This window comes from Geotrypetes seraphini, chromosome 8, assembly GCF_902459505.1.
Source record: "Geotrypetes seraphini chromosome 8, aGeoSer1.1, whole genome shotgun sequence".
Taxonomy (NCBI): Eukaryota; Metazoa; Chordata; class Amphibia; order Gymnophiona; family Dermophiidae; genus Geotrypetes; species Geotrypetes seraphini.
In genome coordinates, this window is record NC_047091.1 from 8293784 (window position 1) to 8307563 (window position 13780).

Consider the following 13780-nt stretch of genomic DNA (forward strand, 5'->3'; position numbering starts at 1 on the left):
TAAAGCGGAATTAAAAAAGGTACCGAGGGGGGGTATATTCACTCCATAAGACACACCCTTATTTTCACCTACTTTGGAGGGGGGGGGAAGTGCATCTTATGGAGCGAAAAATGCGGTAATTGGTTTTTGAAATATTGTTCTTGTATTATGCAGAGCTCCTTTGTGAATCCTTGAGAAAACCATTGTGGACGAAACGGGTCCTGTCGGGGCACGCTAAAAACACTACATTAAAAGGATAAGTAAAAGAAAGAAATGCTGTTTAGTATTTATTTTTGTAAAGTAATAGCAAGATATACAACAACAAGCAAAGAAGCTACATTTAAGGAGGAGGCAATTAGAGGAGCCAAAGCAGGATATTTTAATAGACTCTGCCTGATAGTAGACCCAGACCCTCCAGGTGTTCTGGTCGCTCTAATTTTCATGGCTCACGGCATTCCAGACCACATCGCAGAGATTTTCACAGGGCTCCCGACCAAGTTTTACTGGCTACAGGCATTCTCAGCCTTCCACCTTCCATTCTGCGCACTCTGCCAGAAAGGCTCAATGAAGCCAGGCTGAGGGATGCTCCTCTGCCCATAGGGGGCTGGCTCTCAGCGTTTCTTCCTGCCTGGATGCGCATTACGTCTGACCAGTGGATCTTAGATATTTGGTCAGGATACAAGCTGGAGTTTGCTCAATCTCTGACAGATTGGTATGTGGACTATCCTTCAGGCCGCCCAGACAAAGCACTCAGGGTTCAAGTCACCGTTCAGCGCTTGCTGGATATTCAAGCTTTAGAGGCCTCTCAGGCCATTTACTCCATTTACTTTATCGTGCCAAAGAAAGGCTCAGAAGATTGGAGGCCTATTCTGAATCTTCAGCACATGAATGCAGCTCTCAAGATTCCTCAATTCTGAATGGAGACTGTGTGTTCAGTCATTGCAGCAGTGGCCCCAGGAAAGTTTCTTGCCTCTCTGGACCTCACAGAGGCTTACTTGCACATTCCCATTTTTCCAGCCAACCACGTTTTTGAGTTTTCATATTCTGGAACAACATTATCAGTGCTTGGTATACCCTTTAGGCTGGCAACAGTACCCCAGACCTTACCTGCAAGATAGGTCTCCAGGATGATCAGAGCTCTCTCGCTGACAGAGGGATGACTCACAGTGGAGCGGGTGCTCCAGGTACTGGAGGAACTGGGCTGGTTTGTCAACTTCAGGAAGAGCCATCTGACACCCATACAATTATTGGAAAACCTGGAAGTCCTTTTCAACACAACAATGGGCCACGTTTATCTACCAGAAGCCCGCAGGCAGAAACTGTGTGCCCAGATTTTCCTTCTACAGCAGCCTGCTCCGTCGGCATGGGATTATTTTCAAGTTCTGGGATCCATGGTTGCTATACTGGATGTAGTTCCCTGGTTGAGGGCACACATGCATCCTCTTCAGCATGCTTTGCTCTCTCGCTGGGCTCTACACAGGGATGCCTGCAGGCCCATCTTCCTTGAACTCTGGAAGCCCGAGCAAGCTTGGACTAGTGGCTTCGCCTACAATCGCTCCACAGGGGCGTACCGCTCCTCAGTGGCATAGCAATGGTGAGAGGCGCCTGGGGTGGTGATGCCCCGCTCTTGTCTCGCCCTCCCCCCACACCTTCCCTGATCCCCCATACTGCCCGTGCACCCTCTTCCCCCATACCTCCAGTTATTCACCGCCATGAGCAACAAGAACTTTAACATGTTGCTCTCCCTCTGATGTTTCTTCCTATGCGTGGCACCTGGAAGTGATGTGAGCGAGAGAGATGATGTCACGAGGAGCATGTTGAAATTGTTGCTCACAGCGGTAAACAACTAGAGGTACAGAGGAAGGGGGCTTGTAGCGAGGTGAAGAGGAGGAGGGGTGCCAGTGTCCCCACCAACATAGCACCAGGGGCGGACCACCCTCCCCCCTTACTATGCCACTGCCACTACACATTGCCTCCTGGTTGGTAGTGATGACAGATGCCAGCCTTGAGGGCTGGGGAGCCCATTGCAATCACTGTCCTGTTCAGGGGTGTTGGACGCCGTCACAGCAAAAATGGTCAATCAACTGGTTGGAGCTCTGAGCCATTCAACTAGCTTTGATGAGATTGCAGAAGACTCTGGAGGGCCAAGCAGTCAAGGTCTTCTCCGACAATGTGATAATAGTAACCTACAATCGCCAGCAAGGGACCAAGAGCACTCCTCTGGGTCAGGAAGCCCGTCTTCTTTTTCTTTGGGCAGAACATTATCTTCTAGCGCTGACAGCAGTGCATGTGGTAGGAGTAGACAACGTTCAAGTAGACTTCCTCAGCAGACACTCTGGATCTGAGTGAATGGAGGTCTCGAATGGAGGTCTGAGGTGTTCTAAGAAATAGTGGAGTGCTGGGGGCGGCCCCGCTTTGACTTCATGGCCACGGCAAGAAACGAAGCAGATCGCTTCTTTAGTTGAAGATCCAAGTTCGGAAGTGAGGGGCTCAATTCTCTGGTGCACCTGTGGCCTCAAGAGATTCTCCTGTATGTTTTTCCTCCTTGGCCGATGATTGGCCGTGTCATTCAGAGGATTGCGTCTCATCTGATCTGCGTCATTTTGGTAGCTCCAGATTGGCCTCACTGACCATGGTACGCAGATCTGATGCAGCTGCGCAAAGGTTGCAGCCTTTGGCTGAGCACCTATCCGGACTTTCTCGCGCAGGGCCTTTATCCGTGGAGGATCGGGGTCACTTTGCTCTTACGGCATGGCTCTTGAGCGTGCAGCCTTAGAGCATAAAGGATATTCTGCCCTGGTTGTTGATACTCTTCTGAAGTTTAAGAAGTCATCCACAGTGTCAGCTTAAGCTAAGGAATGGAAGGTCTTCCAACATTGGTGTGCCCAGGACCAGGTGGATTCTTATTCAGCTCTGATCTCATTGATTCTCGCCTTTCTTCAGGCTGGTTTGGATAAAGGCCTCACTGTGGCTTCTCTTTTGGGTCCAGGTGGCCGGGCTCTTCTGTTTTAGATCCCGAGAGCGTCGGTCCTCCTTGGCCCATCCTGATGTCACTAGATTCTTGAAGGAAGCTCTTTGTGTCAGACCACCTGTTAAGCATCCTTTCCCTTCCTGGGACCTTAACTTGTTATTGTCTAGCCTTACCAAGGCTACTTTTGAGCCCCTTCGAGATGCTTCCCTCTTGGACTTGACCCTCAAGACTGTTTTTCTGGTTACCATTACTTCGGCACGTTGTGTGTTGGAACTGCAGGCTTTTTCTTGTAAGGACCTTTTTTACGTATTTCGAAGGCAGAGGTTTCTCTTCTGACTGTTCCTTCCTTCCTGACAAAGGTAGTTTCGGCTTTCCATGTCAATCAGGAAGTGTGCTTGCCTGCCTTTCAACCGACAGGTTCCAATACCAGGACTGCCTGTTGAAGAAACTGGATATGCGCAGAATTCTTCTGCATTATTTGGAGGTCATCAACGAGTTTCGTCTAACCATTTGTTTGTGCTGACTCATTCAGGTAAGCGAGGTGCTCCCGTTTCCAAGGCCACGATTTCCAGATGGACCCATAGGACCATTTTGTCAGCTTACATTCTTTCTGGGAAACAGTCTCTTGTTTCCCGTTAAGGCACATTCTACCAGGAGTATAGTTTCTTCATGGGCTGATTTGCAGAGCAGCAACTTGGTCTTCTCTTCACATGTTTGCCAAGTTCTACAGAGTGGATGTAGTGGCAAGATAGGACTCCGTCTTTGAATCCTCGATCTTAAGGATCAGTTCAGCAATTCCGGCCTAGCTTTTGGGGGGACTGCTTTTGTACGATCTTACTGTCTAAAATGTCTAACCCAGTGGTTCCCAACCCTATCCTGGAGGACCACCAAGCCAGTCGGGTTTTCAGGATAGCTCTAATGAATATGCACGAGAGAGATCTGCATATAATGGAGGTGCCAGGTATGCAAATCTACTCCATGCATATTCATTAGGGCTATCCTGAAAACCCGACTGGCCTGGTGATCCTCCAGGACAGGGTTGGGAACCACTTGTCTAACCTATTGTACACTTACACTGGTAAGCTCTTTCCCAGTAGATAGATGAGACATTCTAGACTCCCACCCTGTCCTTCCTGTGCTTGCTTATAGTTTCCAGTCTGTTTATGCTTCTCCAAACCGATTCTTGGATGCCTGTCAGCCCTTGTGGGCTGGGAAGAATTTGTAATATATGTTTCAATTTATTGGGGAGTAGTTTTTGAGCTCCTTTGAAGCCTGTGTTGGCGGTTAATGGTACTGTTTAGCTACTTTTGAGCAGAACGATTTATTGAAGCCTGTTGCTACTGGTGCCTCTCCTTCACATGTGTTGGGTGGCTCTACACTTCTCCCTCCCTGTTCGCGGGGGTTAGGGACAGAGCCAGCCCGCGAATAGGGAAAAATTGCAAAATAACTTTTGGCCAGCTCTGACTCACCTCCAGACCTTACCTGGTGGTCTAGCGGTGAAGCGGGGCAGGAGCAATCGTCCTACACTCCTGCCCTGTGTAGAGCCTTGCTGCTGAGTTCCCGTGGTCTCATGAGACTACAACAGGAACTCTCTGTTGTAGTCTCGTGAGACCACGGGAACTCGCAACTCGGCTCTGCATGAGGCAGGAGTGTAAGAAGATCGCTTCTGTCCCGTGTCACCGTTAGACCACCAGGTAAGGTCCATGCTCCGATTGCTCCCACGTCACCTTAGATTGCCCCCCTCTGCCTCTGATCACACCGCCCCGCCTCTGATCACCCCCTAACCCTCACCACCACCTCTGATCGCTCCCCCCGCTGCCTCTGATCGCCCTCCTCCAAGTCCTGGGGCTGGTTTTTTTTCGATTTTCAGGGAGGGCCTGGGGAAAAATACACGGATAATCGAAACCACGAACATCGAAACCAAAAATAGGGAGGGGGAAGTGTACATGCTTGGGTACTATCTTAAGGTGGAGCTAGAGAGCCCAGTGAAGTACAACAGAGACAGTGAAAAATTTGTAGTGGATTCCTTCTGCAGCAGCACGCGGCTATGGGGAAATAACCCTACTTTCCAGAATATCTCACCTATCGGGACAGAGAGGGCAGAATAGGGGGTGGGGTAGCACTATACACTAGAGATAACATCAAAGTCACCAGAATCACAGATGTCAACTACACCGGGGATTCACTCTGGGTGAACCTGGCCAGAGGAAACGAAAAATGCTTGAATCTGGGTGTGGTATACAGGCCCCCAAAACAGCAGGAAGACAGGGATATGGAACTAATCAAAGACATTGAGAACATCACTTTACGTGGGGACACGGTACTGCTAGGGGACTTCAATATGCCCGATGCTGATTGGAAGACACTTTCCGCTACTACCAGCAGCAGCAGAAGGCTTTTAACCTCCATAAAAGGGGCGCGACTCAAACAAATGGTGCTGGAGCCCACTAGAGATCAGGCGACACTGGACCTGATACTCACCAACGGAGAAAGCGTTTCAGAAGTTTCGGTAGGCGATATGCTAGCCTCCAGCGACCACAGCATGGTATGGTTCAACATCAAGATAGGCTTCACTAGATCAAACACAGCAACAAAGGTCCTCGACTTTCGGGGCACTGACTTTAAACGAATGGGAGACTTCATCCATCAGGCGCTACAAAACCAAGCTGAAACCAATAATGTAGAGGCTATGTGGTCAATCCTGAAATGCACCTTGCATGAGGCAACAAACCGCTATACAAAAACAGTAAGCAAACGACGGAGGAAGAACAAGCCCCAGTGGTTCTCTGCAGAGATCTCAGATCTTGTTAAGGAAAAGAAAAAAGCTTTTATTTCCTACAAGCATACAGGAAACAGGGTGGCAAAAGAAGACTATCTGACCAGGTCTAAAGCAGTCAAAGTGGCAGTCAGAGAGGCCAAGATTCAAACAGAAGAGCATCTAGCGAAAAACATTAAAAAAGGGGATAAATCCTTCTTCAGATACATTAGCGACAGGAAACGAAACACAGATGGGATAGTATGCCTCAGGAAAACAGACGGGAATTATGCAGAAACAGATTCTGATAAAGCCAAACTACTAAATGAATACTTTTGCTCAGTCTTTACCTGTGAGGCGCCGGGGACCGGTCCAGAACTGCAGGCAAGGCAAACCTCGGAAGACCCATTTCAAAATTTCAAGTTTACACCCAGCAGCGTCCATGGCTATCAAAACTCAAGGTGAACAAAGCCATGGGACCAGACAATCTACACCCCAGGATTCTTAGGGAGTTGTGTGATGTCCTGGCGGAACCGCTATCCGTGCTGTTCAGTCTTTCCCTGAGTACCGGAAAAGTCCCCATGGACTGGAAAACAGCTACCGTCATTCCATTGCACAAAAAAGGTTGCAGAACAGAGGCTGCAAATTACAGACCGGTGAGTCTCACCTCAATAGTGAGCAAACTCATGGAAAGACTTATTAAACACGAATTAGATATGATCCTGACCGAGGAGAATCTACAGGATCCCCACCAGCATGGATTCACAAAGGGAAGGTCCTGTCAATCCAATCTGATCAGCTTCTTTGACTGGGTTACAAGGAAACTGGATATGGGGAAGTCTCTGGACGTCGTGTACTTGGACTTCAGCAAAGCTTTTGATAGCGTCCCGCACCGCAGATTGTTGAGCAAGATGACTTCGACGGGATTGGAAGCGACATTGACGACATGGGTCAATGACTGGTTAAGCGGTAGACTCCAGAGGGTAGTGGTTAACGGTACCCCCTCCAATACATCGGAGGTGACCAGTGGAGTGCCACAGGGATCGGTCTTGGGACCGATCCTTTTCAACATATACATAAGAGACCTGACTCAAGGGCTTCAAGGTAAAATAACACTATTCGCCGACGACGCCAAACTATGCAACATAGTAGATAACAGCACCTTGCCCGACAGTATGGAACAGGACCTGCTCTTATTGGAACATTGGTCCTCGACTTGGCAGCTAGGCTTCAATGCTAAAAAATGTAAGGTCATGCACCTTGGCAGTAGAAACCCGTGCAGAACTTACACTCTAAATGGTGAGACCTTAGCTAGGACTAGGGCAGAACGTGATTTGGGAGTAATCATTAGTGAAGACATGAAAACTGCCAAGCAGGTGGAGAAAGCTGCATCCAAGGCTAGACAAATGGTGGGATGCATCCGTAGAGGTTTCGTTAGCCGGAGGCCCGAAGTCATAATTCCCCTGAACAGATCCATGGTGAGACCTCATCTTGAATATTGTGTTCAATTCTGGAGACCACATTATCAAAAAGATGTGCAGAGAATCGAGTCGGTTCAGCGAATGACCACCAGGATGGTCTCGGGACTCAAGAACCTCCCATATGAGGAAAGACTGAATAAACTGCAGCTATACTCGCTCGAGGAACGTAGAGAGAGTGGGGACATGATTGAGACTTTTAAATATATCACGGTGGAAGACGATATCTTCTTTCTTAAAGGACCTTCGACCACAAGAGGTCATCCGCTGAAAATCAAAGGCGGGCAATTTCATGGCGACGCCAGGAAGTATTTCTTCACCGAAAGGGTGGTCGATCATTGGAATGAACTTCCATTGCAGGTGATTAACGCCAGCAGCGTGCTCGATTTTAAAAAGAAATGGGATATGTATGTGGGATCTCTAGCGGGGTGAAGTCTGGGGGTGGGTCATTAGCGTGGGCAGACTTGATGGGCTACAGCCCTTTTCTGCCGTCATATTCTATGTTTCTATCTACTGGAAAAGAGCTTAGTAGAGTAAGTACATACCTAATCTCTTTATACCTCTTTGATGCCTTTCAAACAGTAGCATTTACATGATTTATCACATTATAATATTAATTCTATTAATATACAGCTGTCTGTGCCATTTCCTGATGAACTAAGAACTCTTATTTCTAAAAATTGTTTGCATCAGACTCCAGACCATCAGTTTAACCGGCTCTGAAGAGAGTTGGAAGAAGGAGACAATAGATCATTTTCTCAGGTGTTGGGGAAGTACATGTTCTGCAAACTTCAGACTGTTTTAGAAAAACAGTGCGGTGGTTCCTTGGCCTTTCGGTTTTCACACTGGTAGATTTGGACATTATTGTGACAGGTATAATGCACACGAACAAGAGGCAAAGATCTGCCAGAATTCAACCACAGAGCCAAGAAGCTGATCAGTTCAAATGAGAAGTCTGATTTATTTTAAACAAATACCCAACATTTTTCACTGTCTCTGCCCCTCATCCGTGGAAAGAGCGACCAAAATCAGCCAAGCAGACACAGGTGAAAAACAAAATCAAATGCAGGAAGTACTTAACTTCTCCTGTGTAGCACAAAAATAGCCAGCCAAGGTGAAGCTCGTCCAACGGGACTCCGTTTCGAGGATAAAAATCCCCTTCCTCAGGAACCGGCTATGACCAAGAAAGATTTAAACACTGGCGCCAGATAGAATTGCAAAGTTGATGAGGGGCAGAGACAGTTTTTACAATTTGCTATATTTATTATTATTGATTTTCCTCCTTTAGCACGTTGGTTTGTGCACTAGTTTCATTATATTTAACTCACATAAGGTTAGCCCAGGGATATTTCACAGTTGATACCCTTCAGTGGGTTATACTTGTGACAGCTGGAGCTCAAGGGTTTATTCCCCTGTGCAAGCTGTGCGACTGAGGGCCATCTAGTCTGCCCACACTAATGGCCCACCCCCTAACTACCTCCATGAAGAGATCCCACATGCCAATCCCATCTTTTCTTAAAATCTGGCACGCTGCTGGCCTCAATTACCTGTTGTGGAAGATTATTCCAGCGATCAACCCCCTTTCAGTGAAGAAATATTTTCTGGTGTTGCCATAAAATTTCCCACCCCTGATTTTCAACAGATGCCCTCTTGTTGCCGTGGGTCCTTTTGAGGAAAAAGAGATCCTCTTCAACCTCGATACGGCCTGTGACATATTTGAACATCTCGATCATGTCTCCCCTCTCTCTGTGTTCCTCGAGTGAGTACAGCTGCAACTTACCCAGTCGTTCCTCATACGGGAGATCCTTGAGACCTGAGACCATCCTGGTGGCCATTCGCTGAACCGACTCAACTCTCCGCACATCTTTTTGATAATGCGGCCTCCAGAATTGTACACAGTATTTCAGATGGGGTCTCACCATGGATCTGTACAACGGCATTATGACCTCGGGCTTACGGCTGATAAAACTTCTACGGATACAGCCCATGATTTGTCTAGCCCTGGATGAAGCTTTCTCCACTTGATTGGCAGTCTTCATGTCTTCGTTAATGATCACCCCCAAGTCACGTTGTGCTACAGTCCTTGCTAGGATCTCACCATTTAGGGTGTAAGTCCTGCATGGATTTTTGCCGCCAAGGTGCATGACCTTGCATTTTTTGGCATTGAAACTTAGTTGCCAAGTCTTTGACCAATGCTCCAGCAGGAGTAGGTCCTGCGTCATACTGTCGGGCATTGAGCTTTTGTCGGGCACTGTGCTTTCATCTGTTGTGCGGTTGCCTACTATGTTGCATAGTTTGGCGTCATCGGTGAATAAAGTAATTTTACCTCGAATCCCCTCAGCCAAGTCTCTTATGAAGATTTTAAATATGATCGGGCCCAAGACCGAGCCCTGCGGCACTCCGCTGATCACCTCCGTCGTATCGGAGAGGATACCGTTTGCCACTACCCTCTGAAGTCTACCTCTAAGCCAGTCCCTAACCCATGCGGTTAATGTTTCACCCAGTCCCATCGAACCCATCTTGCTCAATAACCTGCGGTATGGGACGCTATCAAAAGCTTTGCTGAAGTCCAAGTACACGACGTCGAGGGACTCCCCTATATCCAGCTTTCTTGTTACCCAGTCAAAGAAGCTGATCAGATTTGATTGGCAGGACCTTCCCTTCATAAAACCATGTTGATGGGGATCTCGTAGATTCTCCTCATTCAGGATCGTATCCAATTGGCGTTTGATTAGTGTTTCCATAAGTTTACTCACTATCGATGTGAGACTCACCGGTCTATAATTCTCATCCTCCATCCTACATCCCTTTTTGTGGAGTGGAATGATGTTAGCCATTTTCCAATCCAACGGGACTCTTCCTGTACTTAGGGAAAGATCCGCGGTCTTCAATAACGGTTCTGCCAGGACGTCACTCAACTCCCTGAGCACCCTGCTATGTAGTTTGTCCGGTCCCATAGCTTTGTTCACCTTGAATCTTAATAGCTCCTCGTAGACACTGCTGGGCGTAAACTCAAAATTTCAAAACGGGTCATCCGAGTTTTCCCTCGTCGGCAGCTGAGGGCCGGATCCCGGCGCCTCGCAAGTGAAGACCGAGAAGAAGTATTCATTTAAAAGTTTGGCTGTCGGAGTCCGATTCTACATAGTTCCCATCGGGTTTCCTAAGGTATACTATCCCATCTGTGTTTCTTTTTCTGTCACTAATATACCGGAAGAAGGATTTATCGCCCTTCTTGATGTTCTTCGCAAGGTTCTCCTCCATTCGGAGTTTGGCCTTCCTGACTGCCGTTTTGACCACTTTTGACTTTGCCAGATAGTCTTCCTTGGATTCTCGCTTCCCTGATTGTTTGTAGAGGATGAATGCTCTTTTCTTCTTTTTTATGAGGTCTGAGAGCTCCGCAGAGAACCACTGTGGTCGGGTTGGGCCCATGTGCCTCAGGCCCCGCCCCCAGGAGGGACCTAAGGCTCCCGGGCCTATTCTGATTGGCCCAGGCGCCTTAGGCCCCACCAATAGGCGGAGCTTTGGGACGGATGGGCCAATCGGCCTCATTCCGTCGTTGGCTGCCTGCCGGACAGGCGGGTTTGGCTCCCGTCTGTCCGGCCAACTACACAAAGGTACGGGGAAGGGGGTGGGGGTGTCGGCCAGGGGGGGTCGCGGGTCGGCTGGGGGGGCGGTCGGAGGTTATTTGGGGGGAGCGGTCGTTGGGGGGAGGGGGGTTTGCGTCGAGGGCAGGAGGGCCTAGGATCCCTCCTGCCGTAATGTAGTGCGGGGTGGGGGTAGGGGTCGCCGTGGCCAGGAGGGTTTGGGCTCCCTCCTGGCCCGATATTGTCGGGGAGTTGGGGAGTCGGCGGGGCAAGAGGGCTTGGGCTCCCTTTTGCCCCGATCGTGTCGGGGGGGCAAGAGGGCTTGAGCTCCCTCTTGCCCCGATCGTGTCGGGGGTGCCGTGGTTGGCTGGGGCAAGAGGGCTTGATCTCCCTCTTGCCCCGATCATGTCGGGGAGTCGGCGGGGCAAGAGGGATTGACGTTAGAGAAAGGGCGAACCGCTGGAAGAGGAAGCAGCGCAAGCGCAGGGCTCACGGAAGGGCCAGGACCGCCAAGAGAAAGCAGCAGGACACCGGTAGGAGCTTCTACATGATGGGGGGGGGGGGGGTCGGGAGGCTGTGGGGATGCGAGCGGTCCTTCAGGGTGGTGGTGCGGGTGGGAGTGTGTGCGAGCGGTCCTTCGGGGTGGGGGTGCGAGCGGTCCAGCGGGGGGTGAATCGGACCTCGAGGAGGTGGGGGATCAGGCTTTCAGGGTGGGGACAGGACTTCAAGGGGGAGAGGAGAGTCGGGGCGGGCGAAAGGAGAGTCGGGCAGCATGCGCGGTATAAGGGTGTGCGCGGTATATAAAAATTTCTGTACATAAATTTGTGTTTTCCGCGCGCTATACCCGTGTGCGCGTTTTACACGGGTGTGCGTTATCTATGTGAAAATACGGTAAATCTGTCCTGCACTGGCCTTACTTCCCAGCTACTGAAGTGTGGTCAAAACCTACTCCAGCCCATCCTGGTCTGCCTTGCCACATATGGGACATAGACCATAGAAGTCCATACAGTATCAGCTTCACTTCCCTACTGCTGGAGTTGACATGAAAGCTAACTCCAGCCTGTTCCGATCTGTCTTGTATTATATGGGGAACAAACGTAGAAGCCCTTTCGGCATCAGCTTCACATCCCCATTGCTGAAGTTGCCATCAAAGCTAACTCCAGCCCATCCTGGTCTGCCTTGCCACATATGAGACACAGAAGTCCATACATAGCATCAGCTTCACGTCCCCATTGCTGGAGTTGCCATCAAAGCTAATTCCAGCCTATCCTGATCTGTCTTGCAGTGGCGTACCTAGCATATGTGACACCTGGGGCCCATCATTTTTTTACCCCCCCTCCCCCATCTATATGAAAAATATGATTTTTAGTAACAATCTACATATCGCACAACAAGAGTGTACCTAGAAAAAGGCAGCATCTTAAACACTACAGTGAGCACTAGAACACCAACACATACATTGTAAAACTAAACAAACCAGATCCTGCACAGTCAATTGATCCAGTACAGTTGATGCTATCAGAAAGCCATGTCCCTTTCATACACACAGACAGATACACCTTTGCCCAATATGGGATAATCACAAACTAAAAATAGAAATATGTAGACAAAAGTTAAACTGAACTGCCAAGAAACCAGACTCTGCATACAATGCAACACCACAAAAACAGTAATACATGTCCTAATACTGTGCAAAATATAAAGACAGTAGATGTAAATTTGAAAAACTGATAACAATCACCACTTTACAAATTAACAAATAAAAATAAAACAAATAATGAGAAATATGAAAATACCATTTTATTGGACTAATCCCCGTAAGCTCGGTCCTCATCCCCACAAACCACCTGATTCCATCCACACAAGCCTTGAATTGTTTTATATTGAACTTATTATATTAAAGTATAAAAAGAAACAATATTCTGTACAATTGTCAATTTATAAATCAGCGTCTTCTCCCTGCTTTCTCTTCCTCATTTCCCTTCAGCGTCCTCAGCCCACTCTCTCTCCACTTTCCTTTAGCGCACACACATAAAAACAAGCAAGTAATTTTCTATCATATTCATTCCTAGAAATTAAAGTCTAAATAATGCCAGTCACATAACAAAACATGATTTTACAAAAATAATTCCCTGCAGTCAAGCCTGCAAGGATTACTAGATGTCTTTCAGCAGCTCCCCTCCCTCCCTCCCTCCCCGTTACCTTCGTGGCCAAGTCAAAATGATCTACCAACAATAAAATTTTAAAAACACAAAGCACATTGTACGCAGAGAAAATGTTAATTATCATTTATATTCCGTGGGGTTTCAAAGAGGTCAAGGCAGATGACTTTATGCAATGTCACCTCAGTAACAACTATACAAAAATAGACAAATATACCCCCTCCCTTTTTATTAAACTGCAATAGCGTTTTTTAGCACAGGGAGCTGCGCTGAATGCCCCATGCTGCTCTCGACGCTCCCTGCGCTAAAACTGCTATTGCAGTTTAGTAAAAGGGGCCCATAGTGCAAAATATAGACAGCATATATAAATTCTCAAAACGGACACATTTTGATCACTAAATTGAAAATAAAATCATTTTTCCTACCTTTGTTTGGTAATTTCATCAGTCTCTGGTTGCACTTTATTCTTCTGACTGTGCATTCAATATTTCTTCCCTTCTTTCAGCCTCCTGTATGCTTCCTCTCCTCCAGACTTCATTCCCTCCCCCAACTTTTTCTTTGTTTCATCCTGTCCCCTTCTTTCTTTCTCTCTCCATGCCCCCTTTCTTTCTCTCTGTCTGTCTTTCTCTCTCTTTCCCCATGCCCCATTTTTTTTCTTTCTTTCACCCTGCCCCTTTCTTTCTTTCTGGATCCCTTTCCCCCCCTTGCTTTCTTTCTGGCTCCCCCCCCCCCCTTTCTTTCTTTCTCCCTTCCCTCTCCCATGCTACCACCACTGCCGGGGAAAGGCTGCCACTGGCTATCAGAAACAGGCCGGCGCCGAATTCGCCCTCCTTCTTTTCCCGCGGGCCAAC